We start from the raw sequence: 12477 nt of genomic DNA, 5'->3' as shown, positions 1-12477 counted from the left end.
TGGGTACGGCGGCATAGGCTATGACGAAGCAGGCATGACATGGTCTTTGACATGTTCAGCGACTGTTTTTTACATAAATGGTAACATTCCAATTATTTCTGAGTCAGCGCGTGAAACGGGGTCAAAACAGTACTTTAACGAATCTAAAGCCTGTTTTAGACAATACAACATTATGGTTTTGACAAAACGACTGAAGAAGGTGCTACGTATACTAATGTGAATATTGGCTAGCAGCTAAAAACAACACACACAAAACAAAAACAATTATGCCAGACTAAACATTCTAACAAAAATTTGCGATTCATTAAATTAAAAAATACGAACCATCTCACCACCAAAAATAATTTTCATTAAAACCTTAAGACTTCACAAATACTGCCTGGTGACCCATATTGTCAAGTTTTGAATTAAATGGCGATTGTAATTTTAATTTACTATACCTGTACATCATCTTGTAAAATTAAAGGTTAGCACTATTTTCCACCCAGCAAACCGCCCTTTACTTTGAAATATAATATTTTACACAATATAATATTTTACACAATCTAATATTTTACACAATATAATATTTTATATAATATTTTACACAATCGTCGAAAAACGACATATTTTCCAGCCTGGATTATAAGTTTATAACTTAAGGTGGTTGCATGAAAATTTATACTGCAACATTTATCTGTAAATATTTTCATATGTTGATATTAAAAACTGTATTATAAAAATATAAAATTACTCGCCATCTCAAAACGACCTAGCACCAATGCATGCATGGTTTCCTTTTAGCTTTTGGTTCTTTCCCATTAGCCGCCATCTTTAATTTATATCCGATTGTGTAAAGGGCGGTTTGCTGGGTGGAAAATAGTGCTAACCAAAATTAAAAGAGGACACTGTTGTGGAATGGGGTCTAAAATAGTATTAGCATTACCAAGTTCGGTAAGGCTCAAGACCAGTGGCGTGCGGTCATACAAGCGTAGGCAAGCGCCGCTTGCCTAAGCATTTTACCGAACAAAAATTTTTTGGATCAATCTCTGAGCAAAATCAGTTTAAATTTTTCTGTTCTAAACAATGTCAATGTAATCTTTTGTCTAAATTGTCTTTACAGTTGAAATGCTTGCTATTTATACGCGATTTACTGTCGTGGTTTTCGGTTTCACTTTGCTACACTTGTAAGATGAGTCAAGTGGATTAAATACACCTTAAAAATTTCACCTTAATTACACCTTAAAGGCAAGCGCGCTTGCCTTCGGAGCTCAATTTGAACATTTGCGCATGCGTTAATCTAGATTTGGAGGCTTCTTATTCGAGGAATATCGAGAAAAGGCAAGCGGCGCTTCTAAGGGCGCCGCTTGATAGCGATTGGTCAACAGTCTTGTATGCTAGCAATTTTAAACATATATCAGCGCACGAATAATATTCGTATATTCAACACATTGGACATCCGAATTATTCACGCCGTTAATGTTATCGTTTATTAAAAGATGACTGAGAGCGAAAGGTAATGTTCTGATTTCTAATTCAAAGTAGTAGGTGCTTTACTGGTTATTTTATTATTTTCTACGCACAATGTGCGTAAACAAGCAGGGGCCGCAGTCTGCAGAGATATCGAAATGCACGCAAACGTGTGTTGTGGTAAAGTATGACTAGCATTATGACCAAAACACTATGCTCTTGTCAGTCTTGTGTCGTTGAATTCGTAAATTAATCACTAAAAATAAAAGGTACAAGATACTAAATAATAAACACGACTCTCCGATATTCTGAAACGTACGAGTCAGTGCCAGACACATTTTGAAGAACGGGAGAACACGTTGCCATGACGTCATTATACCAAAATATAAACATTAAACAACGCCATGGCCTCAGTTTGTAACACACCGTGCCAATTTTGTGCGAAACTGGCTGTTCTTAATTGTTATAATCACGACTGCTACAATACATTTCGCGCCTATTGTCTTGCAATTTATGTATGTAGAAGATATTATCTGTAGCATGTAATACAAGATTATGATATTGACAAGAGCTTCCTTTGCATAGTAGTTTTGATATTTGTATCCGTAGATATCATGTAACTGATGTAAGGTATAAATAAGATTGATGTTCCTATAAAATATATAGCATAGGAATTTTCATCCTTTTATGTTCTACTTCTACATTCGGTATTTTCACGACACCTGTACAACATGACTGAATGCATAGTGGAATCACTGTTATCCCGCTCATTTGGATTGAGACCTTTTTCCGAGAAACGAGAGATTGTCGAAGGTGGCCATCCCACTCCTGAGTTGCAAGGACTACATACAACATCCAAGCAAAGTGGTAAAGTCTTTATTCGAAGTTTTCAGACGTCAAATTACGACAAGTACAAATGGCTGGCTGGCTCCTCAAAATTGAATAAGTTATTTTGCTGGCCGTGTCTTTTGTTCAACTCAACAGACAAGACAGTCTGGTGCAAGAAGGGATACGATGATTTGGCCAACCTGTGTAATGCCGTCAACAGACACGAGAAAACGAAGACACACTTGTCCAGTTGCCTAATGAATGCCAGTTTTGGGCGTACACGCATCGACATGCAGCTAGACAAGGGGTCTCCAAACTACGGCCCGCGGGCCAGATGCGGCCCGTTGGGCTTCTCAATCCGGCCCGCAGAGGCACTTCAGAAAAAATAATAATATTATTAAACAAAATAAATTTTGTGCAGAAAGTTCACGTTATGTCGCAAGCCAACTAGCAAGAGTGGCTTACGTCAATTTTTCTCCCAACTTCCTACTTTCGTTTCAAGCACACTGCGAAATTTAAAAAGCTGAAGGGTAACGTGGAAATTTTTTATATTCTTCGTCCCTCAATATGCTGGATGAAAGTTCATGTGGCCCTCTGGCTGTAAAGTTTGGAGACCCCTGAGCTAGATGAACAGGCCCGTCAACACATCTCAGCTCACAACTTGATGGTGCACAAGAATAGAGAAGTACTTCGCCGTTTCATTGATGTTGTTTGCTTTCTTGGCAAACAGGAACTTTCTTTCAGAGGTCGGGTGGAGCTGGAGGAGTCTGCCAACAGGGGCAATTACGTCGAATTGATAAAACTGCTAAGTGCATATGACCCCACGCTTGAACAGCATCTTCATACAGCAACCGTGTTTTTCTGGACTTTCTAATTGTATCCAGAACGATTTGATTGTTGCTGTCAAGGACGTTATGTTGAAAGCAATAAAAGATGAAGTGATGAGGAGCCCATTTGTCGCTATTTCCCTGGATGAAACCTCCGACGTTAAGACCTTATCGCAGCTAACAACTATAGTTCGCTATGTCAACCCAGTGGTAAAGCTGTGGAGCGCTTTCTTGGATTTACCTTAATGTAAGTGAGGATAGAACTGCGGCTAGACTGAAACAAGAAGTCGGTAAAACCCTGAACGAGTACGGATGCGGCGAAAAACTGATTGCCCAAACGTATGACGGTGCGAGTGTGATGTCAGGAGAACTGTCCGGTTTGCAAACACGAGTAAGAGAAGACTATCCACATGCTCTTTTTATCCACTGTTGCGGACACGCATTAAATTTGGTCCTTGTTCAAGCTGTCTCGTCAACTAAAGAGTGTCGTATATTTTTTAAAACCGTCACTGGTCTTTCATCCTTTTTTCACGCCTCGTCCAAGAGAACATACCTGTTGGACACAGTTGTCGGCAGACGCATTCCCACTGGAACAGCTGTTTGATGGCACTATCAGAGCAGGTTAATCCATGCTGTACTGGAGACAAGAGCAAAGCTGCTCGAAGTTTTCGAATACATCATCGAAAATGATGACGAGTTTGACGGTACGACGTTAAACGAAGCGAGGGGCTACCGACAAGTTCTTGCAGATTTCCAGTTTGTGTTCTGCCTTAAAATATTTTCAGAAATATTTGGTCTTACGGATGTTTTGTATAATCTCATTCAGAGTAAGCAGTTCGATATTGTCTTCTGTGTCACGAAAGTTCGCAAGACGAAAGATAAGATTCAAGAACAACGAACAAAATTCGTAGATTATTGGAATTTTACGTCAAGTATCGTCAAAGTAGCACTGAAACGCGGGCAAAGTGAAGAGGATGTAAAGGCGTCCTTCCGTCAAATGTTTTTCTGTGTAGTCGATACCATTGTCGTGCAGATTGACTCTAGATTCGAAAGTCTTAACAGCAGAGCATTCGTTTCTTTGTTGGATCATTCAAAGCACGAATTGTACAGCCGGAATTTTCCCGAACGAGAGCTGCAATCGTTGCAAGATTCATATGGAACATTCTTTAATCTTCAAGCACTAAAAAGTGAACTAATCGTTGTATACGCATCTGCCGAGCTCAAATCGAAACCTGTTTTTGATATGATATCAAAAATAATCGAACTTGACTTGAAAGCCTGTTTTCCAGAGGTGTACTGATTGTGTCAGCTCATTCTTACTATGCCAAGTACGTCCTCCTCTGCAGAAAGATCATTTTCGGCTCTCAAGCGTATCAAAACGTATCTTCGCAGTACACAAGGGCAAGAGCGACTTTCTGCATTGGCTACAATTTCAATGGAGAAGGAGATGTTGGTAAGTTTGCAGGGGAAGCCACGATTCTATGAGGACGTTATAAAGGAGTTTTGCGCAAAGGAAAGACAGATGGAATTTACATTTAAGTAAATCTGTTGTAGGATTTTGGGCTATTTCGTTCTGTTACTTCTTCACTACAATAGAAATGCACGCGTAGCCATTTACTTAAAACGACTTTATATCACAATACCACATGTAATACTTTTAAACCGTAATTGTGATATATACTCTATAAAAGTTTTTGAATTTTTTAGATTTTTTCAATACTGTTTCAGTCATGACAAATACATTTTTTTCGACAAAGCACTCCCAGAAATCGTGGGAAATGCGCGACGGGTGGCCTTCAAAATCCAAAAATTTTCTGGGGGAGCATGCCCCGAGACCCCCTAGATGGGTTCGCGGCAAGCCGCAAACCTCACCTCCAGCGCTTGCCTATTAAATTCGGTCACCGCACGCCACTGCTCAAGACCTTTATAAGTTGCTCATCAGATGCTCATAAACTAGTTCCTAATGTCATCTGTAAATTGTATATCAATTGAATAAATATCATTATTTTATTAATACTAGTACAGTATTAATACTGACTAATACAGTTTAAATAGTAACCATTGAAGAGTTAATATGGTACATGCGCAAAAGAAAATCAAACAAAAAATTGACAAAACATATTCAAAAGTTAAATAGTCCTAAACTTAATTCAGATACTATTGTGATTTATGTGAAACAATTAAAACACATATGAGTACCATCACAGACAAGAACAAGTTGTATTAGTTGAATTATTTGTTTTATTTATAGATAGAACTAATAGAGGTACGTTCAAATATAGTTTTCAATTTGCTTTCTTTAATCTAGTCAACATAAACTGATAATGATGAATATAGTTAAACATATACTTGTCAAATTTGTTACATGTCTTGATGATCTTTATCGTTAACTAAATAATAATAATAATAATAATAATAATAACAATAATAACAATAATCATAACAATAACAATAACAGTAACAATAACAATAATAATAATAATAATAATAATAATAATAATAATAATAATAATAAAAACATTTTATGTTGTATTATGATAACAATGTTTGTAAGAAATGCAACGTATTTTATCTTGTTTTGGCAAAACCTGATTTCAAAATTTTGGTTGAGATTATTACTGGCCTTGCTGCTAGTATGCAATAAGATTTTAATTTTTGTAAGAGATGTTACACAGTTGATTTTAGTAATTCCGTTCACATCATAGTTTTCATTAACTATTGTGATCACAAAACTGATTGATGTTTGCGATTTTGCATGCAAAAAAACTTGTCTATAAAGCACAAGGTTGTTACACAAATCAATTAAAGAGAGTATTGAAATACGTACTGCACAAAGTATTTAATGTAATATAGCATTATTCCTTCAGCATGTTTTATTGTCTATTTTCCCAGTCCACTTACGGTTGATTATGAAGGTCTTTAAGCTGTTTAGAGGTGGTTCACGTTATCTTTTGCATCATTTAAGTTAAAACTAATGCCTAGGCCACACTTTCCTCCACACAGACGAAAATTAGAAGGAAAAGTGTCACAACAAAAGTTTTGAACGATAACTCAATGAAAATTACGTTTTCGTGCATGTTAGAAGAGTTGAACTTTTGACCTTTTTCATTCAACGAAAACGCATAGTATTGGCTAGTAATTTCAGACTTTGTACACAAACATGATGGAGTGGTAAGAGGCTTTGATAAATCTGACGCGAGAAAAACCAATTTTGTTTGATAAAAGTCATCCTGATTATAAGGACTCGAGGAACAGAAGAGAAATCACTGGCAAGATGTTTTGAATGAATTTAATTTTAATAAGATTACAGGATAGTAAGTATTATTGATAATCTGCTAACACACTTTATATCAAATCATGCATTTCATTATTTTTTTAACATTTTACAGTTGACACTATCATGAAAAAGTGGGCTAAATCTCCGAGATTCATTCACGCAGTACAAAAGGCAGTAACATCTTATAAGAGCTAGTGGTGCTGCTGCCACTAGCCGAATTAGAAATGGTCGCGAAATTTTGATTGGTATTTTCATTTTAACGAAAAAAAAGGTTCACTATTTGTTTAATATCATTTCAATTTTTTAAATACACATGAAAGTTCATTTAATTTCTTAACTATAGCACTTCATCTAATGTACATTGATGAACAAATGCTTCCCTTTCCTTCCTCATAAGGAAAATATGGCGGATAGTTCTGTTGCTAAGGAGAAGACGTGCGTTTCAAAATCGAAGAAAAACATTACAAAAAAAGTCGCTTGCAATTCTAAAAAAAATAATTTAAATTTCTTAACGTTTTCTGGTAATGATTTGATATGGCAGGGAAACCTAGAGTCTCTAAAAGTGTTTGTTACGAACGATCTATAAATGTCAGGTCGATGGTCGTCAGCACGTGGTGATACGCTACATTTTACAAATCTAAGGTATAGTCTAAAGTGGAATAGTTCTTCGGATAAAAAGCTGCTGGTAGTTGACGACGATGAAAATAATCAATTAGCAGCTACTCTTGCCAGCTTTGCATCAACGAATGCCACTGTTCAAAACGAAGTAAAAACACCGAAGCACGTGGACGACTCTAACACTGACTGCGATAAAAATGAGGACAATCGGAAAACTATACCATCCAAAAAGAAGATCAATTATGATGAGGAACTTTTGAAAATAGCGAACTCAATAAATGAACTGAAAACAAACCAAAAAGCAGAATTCTTCAAAGCGGAACAATGCACAAATGACTTAGAAAAAGTCATTGCATCGCTGGTTGAAGACAAAATGAGTATGGTGGCAAAAATCGAAGCCCTTGAATATCTTGTGAAAGAGCTTATGGCAGAAAATACCAACATTAAAATATTCAAGAAGTCAAACAAAATCATTGGATCAATTTAAAATCAAGGAATATATCTAGGAATAAAAACAGCTCGATCCCACCAACAGATTCTAAACCGACCACTGATGGTACTTTAAGGCCCCATCCACACTTATCCTCCGTTTTGGCCTTGCGTCCACACGTAAACTGCGTTTTTGGTGAACATAAACGGAGGTTGTCGAATACGCTCTCCAGAGTGAAGACTTTAAAAAACGCCCGTTTTGTGTTTACGTGTGGACATGCAAAAACGGAGGTATTTGAAAACGATAACGTCAATAGTGGAGCCCAGTCTTTCCAGCAATTACATCAGCTCAGTCATCAAATGAGCAATCTACATCATCATCTCTTGTAAACCCACCCAGTTCACCCTCATTCATACCTTCACCATCACCATCAACACCAACTTCAACAGCTCCAACATTAACACTTGCACAAAAAACCAAGAAAGCATGCAAGAGGAAAACCTCCATGGATTATGATGAGATTCTAAAGTCCATTGATCGGCAATTAATGAAGTCTTTTGACAAAGATGATGTCCATTTTTTCTGTATGGGGATTGCAACCTGATTAAGGAAGCTATGCCACTATCAGATGTGTATTGCCAAGAGAGAAATTAAAGCTTCAGTGTTCAATGCTGAGTATTTTCTGCATAAATTGACATCATATGGTGAAAGATTGTCAGAAAGTAGTCCACAATGAAGAGATTCGTTATATGTTTCAATTCGTTATATCTTACAATTAAATGTAAGTTTTTTGTAATTAAATTTTTTTCTGTTTCTTTGCAACAAATCAATAGCTCCTCTAATCATCTGTTTTATTGTTTGTATGAATCTTTCAGCATGAGTAGCTTTAATTTCACTATCAAAAGTATTATGGATTGTAAAATTATATGTTGGCAAATTTTTTCGAATCCCTTGAAACTCATATCCCTCATCTGATACTATTATTTTAGGTATTTCATTTTCTTTCAAAAAAAGGTCTTCAAATCTTTCCATAATATTTTTACTAGATTTACTTTATTATACAGTATCGAACAAAACCATATCTCGAATAAAAATCAACTACACATAACAAATAACACAAATTATCATTATATCTTGCTAAATCTTTCATTTCAGCTAAATCAACCCTCCATAAATCATTTTTTGCATACATCTATATTTAATCGTTTACACTTTTTCTGTTGATACAAATTATATATATTTTGTTCATTATCTGCCAAGTGTTCATCGTTTTATAATTTAGCAGTTTTTTATAATATCATGGTTAATTAAATTAGTCGGCTTCTTTGTTCTGTTTATCATTATTCATAAATGGTGGGGGGTGATGAATACAAGCCACTGAAAGTAAAATGTCATTATTTATTCTTTCAATTTTGTCATTTCCATATTTTTTATAAAATTCCACAAAATCATACTTCTTTCCAACTCTTTCCTCTAGATGTTAGTGAATTTATATTCACTATGATAAACAATACAATCATATAGTGAAATATCCAATTTATTACAAAGCTGTTATAATACATAAATAGCTTCAAAGTCATCGCCATCACCATTATCTTTTTTTTATTAGTCACAGTTTTTGTGATAAATTGATAAATTCATTGCTGGCCATAAGTGCAATATACATAGCAAACTGCTTGCTTTAAAAACACTTTAAAAACTATTTGAAACAGACATGTAAATATGTAGTTTTCTTTATTCTCTCAACGTTATATTTTGTTTTAAAAGTAAAAATGAAGCATAAACATTAAACGCACCAGACTTGAGAGCAACTTCTTGTTTTTTTTCTGAAACAACCTGACCTAAAGTAGTTCTATTTTTTAAAATCAATTTTAAAATTAAATTATCACAGGGAGAGAACCTTTTCCCGGAAACTACTATTAATCGTCATTGTCCTACATGTTGTCATACAACCTACACTAAATAACGAATAGTGATCCTCCTCCCTCCCCCCATAAACAATTATTTAAATATGAAGATAGTTTTCATTATAAAAACATTTCTTGTTCTTGAAAGATACCATCTATCATCAACACATAAACACAACCTAATAATTGTCTGTTCTATCCTCATCTATATTACCAAAATACTTTGCTAACCCTAAACCCTAACCCTAACCGCTACTGAAGACGCCGCGCTCTGAGTGAAATGTGCCTTAAAAACAGTGGTATCCACTCCTGCAAGTGTTAGAAACTCAACAATCCAACGACTTAGAGTATCCAAGGTGATAGGTTGGTGTGGACAAATGTAATATAACAACAGTAAACGATTCGGCTTTGAGCGATCTGTTTGTGTTAAAAATTCTTTTGTACGATTTTCATATTCCTGAAGATACTGTACTATGCAAAGCTTGCGTGAAAAGACTGTTTAAACCTATGTTGAAATCGAGTTTTTTTATCAAATCGAGTTTTTATTAAATCGGGCAACTCAAACACTACTCCTTCAGCAATAAAGCATTTAGTCTTTGGTCATGAGCCACAACTTCTTATACAGTTCTAACGAAGTTATCACAAGTAAGGTTCCCAATTTTTGTGACAAGGTTTTAAGGGGTAGCGCCCTATTGTCGCCAAGCGAGTTTATATAGTAAAGAACTGTTTGGATATTCCATGTAGTGGAATATTTAGGTTGTGGTGGCCTTAAATTGAACATTCCTTTTAGTAACTGTGATATTAAAGAATGTTCGCCTACTCTTAAATGAACTATTGGTGGATGAGTCATTGAAATAGCCAAACCATACACATTCAGAGATCTGTGGGCTTTTCCTGACTCAAATTCCATGGTTAAAAAATCTTAGATGGACCCACAAGATTTGTACAAATTTGATTAGTATCCCATTGGTCAGAACACCAGCTGGTCCATTTCCTCCATGCTGAGGAATAAGAGTTTGAAGTACTCTTTCTCTACGCAGCAAAGCAAGTCTTGAGCTGCCTCTGAAAAGACAACTGTTGTGTACGATTGGCGGATACAAGCCACCCTGCTAATTGGATTTTGACTGATGGGTGGACTTCCTGTTGTCTCGTTAATAGACCTGGGAAATGTGGAAGCAGTCTTGGTGTTGCTATGCTCAGGAGGGGGTACCAAGGTTGCGTTTTCCACACTGGAGTTATTGGAGACAATGTTGGTACATTCTGTGTGAGTACCTTTTTTAGACATCGCCCCACTAATGAAAAGGGGAAGTGCGTAGCCTGGCACTTTGCTCCAATCTTGAGCCCACACATTGTAAGACTCTGCTTTCGGGTCCGGTCTCTAGCTGACAAAACAAAATAGTTGTTTTGTAAGACGGGTTGCAAAAAGATCTATTTAAAGGGGCTCCCAAATGTGATTTAAAATGTTGAACACTTGGGGTGCGAATCTCCAATTATTGTTGTCCACAATAATTCGGGACTGTCTGCCTGCTTCCACATGTAGGATTCCCGGAATATGATGCACCTCGAGCACAATCTGGCGTCTGAGGCACCATTCCCATAGATCCTTTGCTAGAGAGGCCAGGATTTGGGACCTGGTTCACCCATCTTGTTGATGTAGTTAGCCACAGACGTATTGTCCATCAAGAGTCGAACTCGCATTTGGGCTTGGTTTTTTGTGAATGCTTTGAGAGCAAATGCCCCAGCTAAGAGCTCCAAACAATTTATGTGAAGACGCTGCTCTTGTAGAGACCATTGCCTCCTTCTGTTTGACCCATGCATGTGGCTCCCCATCCTTTGAGGGAAGCGTCTATTTCTATTATTATGTCTGGTTCCCCAGTAATTAAGGCTTTCTCAACTCCTCCTTTGCATGCATGCTAGTTGGAGCGTGGCTGAGTAGTCTTGGCAAGTACTTAAAGCATTATTTTTGTCTATTTGTAAATATCAGAACTAAACTAGTTACGGGAAAACAGCACCGAACAGTGGAAGTTGGGTAGCCGGAATTTGTTTTATTTTGTATTATCTTGTCCCTTGGAAGAGACAATGACAAGGTTTGTGAGTTCACCAGAAATCCCAGAAACTCTATTGTACTTGTGGGAGTTCGTACTGACTTCTCATAGTTTACAGTGAATCCCAGGTTTACTAAAAGATTCACTGTTGTTGTGGTATGACATTTGGCCATTTCTACACATTCCACCATGGTTAACATGTCGTCCAGGTAAACTATTATCCAAATTCCTATCTGGCATAACAGCCCTATTACTGGTTTCAGGATTTTTGTAAATACTCTTGGTGCTGATGCTAGTCCAAAGGGGGGAGGCAAGTGAACTTGAATAGGTTCTGTTTCCACTGAAACCTCAGGAATTTTTGGTGATTTACACATATGGGCACTGAAGTAGGCATCCTTCCAATCTATTTTTCCGATATTATTGTGGAGCATGTGAATATGACTTATAAAATCCAAATGAAAACCTGCTATCGCTTGCAAGTCTCAAGGGTCTTTGCAGATTTTTTCCCAATTTATTAGACAATGTTTCAGTCTCTCCACTAATGGCAGATGAGATAAGTCTAAATGTATTGGATTGAAGTCTATGCACGAACTTACCTGATTCATAGTGGGTTGTGGTTTTGGGTTGTGCTGGATTGGTAGCTCTGGACCCATGCTCTTCTGGGGTGGAGTTGATGGCCTTTGGAGTAACAGTTTCTAGGGGAGCCTTGAAATGCACCAACCTCTCAGTAACCCCTGCTCCCGTACGTGGTGAGCGCAATGGAGTTTGGAGCAGCTGTGACATTGTGTTTATTTTAGTTAAAGTTTCTTTGAATCGCTATTTTGGTAAAATAAAGTGGTATTACATTGTTATATCGAGGCGAGTGTTCGGAAATATAATTACAAGTCTTGTCATAAAAAACACGAACGTAGGTAAGTAAAGTTTATTTATGAATTGAAAGCGCAATACATTCATTCATTGCATATACATTGTTTAATACGTGCTATGCACAGATCTCATAATACACTAGATAGTGCAACTGACATACAAGTTTAAGCCGGGCAAATTTACTTATGGAGCCCCAAAGGAGTGAGAATCAATAAGGCGTTGTATTAGA

Source organism: Xenia sp. Carnegie-2017, unplaced genomic scaffold (assembly GCF_021976095.1).
Source record: "Xenia sp. Carnegie-2017 unplaced genomic scaffold, XeniaSp_v1 HiC_scaffold_6, whole genome shotgun sequence".
Classification (NCBI taxonomy): Eukaryota; Metazoa; Cnidaria; class Anthozoa; order Malacalcyonacea; family Xeniidae; genus Xenia; species Xenia sp. Carnegie-2017.
Note: the sequence above shows the minus strand (reverse complement) of the source record.